Source organism: Manis pentadactyla, chromosome 5 (assembly GCF_030020395.1).
Source record: "Manis pentadactyla isolate mManPen7 chromosome 5, mManPen7.hap1, whole genome shotgun sequence".
NCBI lineage: Eukaryota > Metazoa > Chordata > Mammalia > Pholidota > Manidae > Manis > Manis pentadactyla.
In genome coordinates this window covers 59696125-59700628 of record NC_080023.1, presented here as the reverse complement: position 1 = coordinate 59700628, position 4504 = coordinate 59696125, and the positions used below count along the sequence as shown (strand labels likewise).

The window sequence follows — 4504 nt, the reverse complement described above, 5'->3', positions numbered from 1 at the left end:
GTGATTAGATCCCTCTTTAAAAATTTTTTCTGTATCTATTATAGGCTTTAGGTTTGTGGTTACCATAAGGTTCAAGAATAGCTTCCTAACTATATAACAGTCTATTTTAAGTTGATGATTGCTCTGTTTCAAACATAATCTAAAACTCCTTCTTCCTTTTCCTCCACCACACTTTATGTATTAGATGTGATAATCTGCCCTTTTTGTGTATCTCTTAACTGATTTTGTGTATAGTTTGGTTTACTGCTTTTTTTTGTTTTAATTTCATATTTGCTTGGTAGTTAATTTGTCTAATACCTTTCCTGTGTGTTTATTTTCTTTTTCTTTAAGTTTATTTATTAAGTTTCTTAAGGTATTATTAATATACACTTTCATGAAGGTTTCACATGAAAAACACAATGTGGTTACATAATACTCCTGAATCCCCTTCTCCCTCCCTCCCCACCCACCCTCCCACACCCTTCCCCTTTGGTAACCGTTAGTCCCTTCTTGTAGTCTGTGAGTCTGTTGCTGTTTCGTTCCTTCAGTTTTGCTTCATTGTTATACTCCACAAATGAAGGAAATCATTTGGTACTTGTCTTTCTCCATCTGGTTTATTTCACTGAGCATAATATCCTCCAGTTCCATCCACGTTGTTGCAAATTGTGGAATTTGTTTCTTTCTTATGGCTGAGTAGTATTCCATTGTGTATATATAGCACATCTTCTTTATCCATTCATTTACTGATGGACCCTTAGGTTGCTTCCATATGTTAGCTATTGTAAATAGTGCTGCAGTAAATATAGGAGTGCCTATGTCTTTCTGAATCAGGGATAATGTTTTCTTTGGGTAAATTCCTGGGAGTGGAATTACTGGGTCAAATGGCATTTCTATTTTTAGTTTTTTGAGGAAACTCCATATTGCTTTCCACAATGGTTGGACTAGCTTACATTCCTACCAGCAGTGTAGGAGGGTTCCCCTTTCTCCACATCCTTGCCAGCATTTGTTGTTCTTTGTCTTTTCGATACTGGTCATCCTAACTGGTGTGAGGTGATATCTCATTGTGGTTTTTATTTGCATTTGTCTGATAATTACTGATGTGGAGCATCTTTTCATGTGTCTGTTGGCCATCTGAATTTCTTCTTTGGAGAACTGTCTCTTCATATCCTCTGCCCATTTGTTAATTGGGTTATTTGCTTTTTGGGTGTTGAGGTGTGTGAGTTCTTTATATATTTTGGATGTTAACCCCTTATCAGATATGTCATTTACAAATATATTCTCCCATACTGTAGGGTGCCTTTTTGTTCTGTTGATGGTGTCCTTTGCTGTACAGAAGCTTTTAAGTTTGATGTAGTCCCATGTGTTCATTTTTTGTTTTGTTTCCCTCGCTCAAGGAGATGCTTTCAGAAAAAAGTTGCTCATGTTTATATTCAGGAGATTTTTGCCTATGTTATCTTCTAAGAGTTTTATGGTTTCATGACTTACATTCAGGTCTTTGATCCATTTTGAGTTTACTTTTGTGTATGGAGTTAAACAATAATCCAGTTTCATTCTCTTGCATGTAGCTGTCCAGTTTTGCCAACACCAGTTGTTGAAGAGGCTGTCATTTCCCTAGTGTATGTCCATGGCCTGTGGGTTTATTTTCACTGGTGAAAGCAATTCAGCATTAGGAACATTTCCATCTACCAAAGTCCCTTCATCATATCCTGTAATGCTGGTTTAGTGATTATAAATTCCTGAGCCTTTGTTTATCTGGGAATTGTTTAATCTCTGCTTCAAATTTGAAGGATAATCTTGCTGGGTAGAGAATTCTTGATTGAAGGGCCTTCTGTTTCAATACAGTTAGTATTTCATGCCATTTCCTTCTGTTTTGTAAAGTTTCTGCTGATAAGTCTGCTGATAGCCTGATGAGGTTTCCCTTATAAGTAATATTTTTTCTCTCTCTGTCTGCTTTCAATACTCTTTTCTGATTTCTTTTAGTTTGCTTATGTCACTATATTTCCAAAAAAGAATTCAAGGTGGTCTTTGACAGTAACAGAGATTAACTGACATCACTACAGTCTTACACAAAAAATTATTTTAACTAGAAAAAAATGTTTAACCCCAAATGGCAATAAATTGTAATCTTTCTGTTATTACTTTGATATGACAATGTTTGTTTCAGAAAAATTATTGCTTATTCCTTCTAAACAGGATGAATACTGAGATTTTTCCTTATCAATTCCTTTATTAAATAATCCTGTTATTTAATGATAAAGAATATTCCATTATTAAATAATACTGTTGCTGCCTTATAAAATAAAAATAATCAAAATATAATTGCAAAACTGTTTGCAAAAATTTTTCCACTGTATAATTTATTTATATATTTTTTAAAAACCCCATCTTCTTTTTTATATAATTGTATGTGAACTAATAAGTGAATAGTTTTACAGATTACTTAAAATGTAAGTGAGGAAAATAGACATTTGCCATACCAATGGCTAGTTATTATTTTTACTTTTTAAGGCAATATTATTAATTTGAAGAGAGTTCCAAAAAATTTAATAATATTCCCAGCAATGACTATCTCTGACAGCTATGAGATTTGAAACATAATTATAAAAGGATTAAACCTCAAACATACATTTCTACCTCTTCTTTTTCAAAAAATCCAATCTGTCACATCAAGAAAGTTCAGCACATTACTGAGGCAGCAGCCTCAGTCATCCTTACAATCACTGTCCCTCCTCCCAGGGACAGAGCCCCTCACTGAGAACAGCAGTTCATGTTCAATTGGTTTCTTTGGGTTTTCCTTCAGGTCTGTCTTCATGGCTCCAGACTCAGACAATTTCCACTCCAATTCATTTGTTATCAGGTTCATACCACCAAACACCAGAGGTCCAATAAATTGAGCCTTGATATCACCTTCAAGGTGAAGAAATATTGTAGGCAGATTTCTAACAGGATAATTGGGTATGCAGGTTGTTGAAATAGCTTTGATAAAATTGACATTAGGAAACTTCCTGGCAAGTCCACTGAAGTGTTGATTTATCAGGGCACAGAGAGGATCCCCAGGAAACTCCCTCTGCCAAGATTACCCACAAGCTTTCACTGGTTTTGGTACCTTGTTAAACATAATCCTTTCCTGAAATGGCTAAAACTTCTCCACATTTATTCCTGAGTTTAGTTGCTTTCCATTCAGCTAGTCTCTGCTGCCTGTTCATTTCAATGGCATGTTCATCTTCCTTATTAAACTCAACTTCATTATCTTCCAGTTCTTCCAAAGTCATATCCATATAAGTTTTCACAACTGACTGCTCAAGGACATGCTGCTTCTCCTCTTCTGCCTCCTTCTCCAAGTCTTTCAAGCTGTCCTTTGACAGCAAGATGCCCTTTTTTTGTGTAAGATATCATTCCACTTGGTGTCTGCATTTGGGTCCTGCATCTTGTCTCAAATCGCTCAAGTTAGGCTAGCTGTGGAGTCACCGCCCCTCAGCTCTCTTCCACGCACTACTATCTCCTCATCTTAATCTTTGTCAATTTCATTATTTTATGTCTTGGTTTTGTCTTCCTGTGGTTCCTTTTATTAGGGGCTCTCTGCACTTCCACGACCTGAGTGTCTATTTTCTTCCCCAAATTGGGGAAGTTTTCAACAATTATTTTCTCAAAGAGACTTTCTATCCCTTTGTCTCTGTCTTCTCATCTGGTACCCCTATTATGCAAATATTATTTCATTTGGATTGATCACACAGTTCTCTTTTCATTCTTTCATTCATAGAAATTATTTTTTTCTCTCTGTTCCTCAGCCTTGTTGTATTCCTGTCTCTAATTTCTATCTCATTGATTGTCTTCTCTATTTGCAGGAATCTATTATTCATTCCCTCCATTGGCTGTTTCCTTTCTGTTACTGTATTCTTCAGCTCTGAGTGGCTCTTTTTCAGCTCTTGATTCTCTTTATTGAAGTCCTTCCGAGGATCATCAATACTTTTCTGCAGATCAGTGAGCATATTTATGACTGATATTTTGAAATCTTTATCAAGAAGATTGTTAATCTCTGTCTCATTTAGCACTCTTTCTAGTGCTTTATCCTCCCCATTTTGTCTGGGTTTCTGTGTTTCCTCCTTTGTATTAGATGGATCTGCTATGCTTCCTGGTCTACAGAGTAATGACTTTATGAAGAAGTCATCCTGTGTTGCCCAGGAGCTCAAGACTCTTTACTGTCCAGCTCCTTGTTCTCTTTTGCAGTGGAGCCCTGGTTGCTATTCATGGACAATGGGCCAGGCTGCCTTTCTGTCTGCTAGCAGTGCTCTCAGCCCATTGTAGCTGGCAGTTTGCCTTAGCCAGACCTTTATGATAAAAGCAGTGGCTTCAACTGGGATCATTGTGGGTAGGGCCAGTCTCTGCCTGCCTTGCAGGAATGACAGGGATGGCAGGGATGCTCTGCAGTGAGGGGGTTGCTGTTGCACAGCTCTGGGGCAGGGCAGGGTGTGGCCAGTTGTGAGATGGGAGATTATGCTGCAGCAGGGAGTTGCGTAGATGCCTC

The 4504-nt window shown here is 37.3% G+C and overlaps 1 pseudogene; it reads right to left on the bottom strand.

The window, feature by feature from the left end:
- Window positions 1–2680: 2680 nt before the first annotated feature.
- On the bottom strand, window positions 2681–3406 carry LOC118908956 (phosducin-like protein 3; annotated as a pseudogene).
- Between the last annotated feature and the right edge of the window lie 1098 nt (window positions 3407–4504).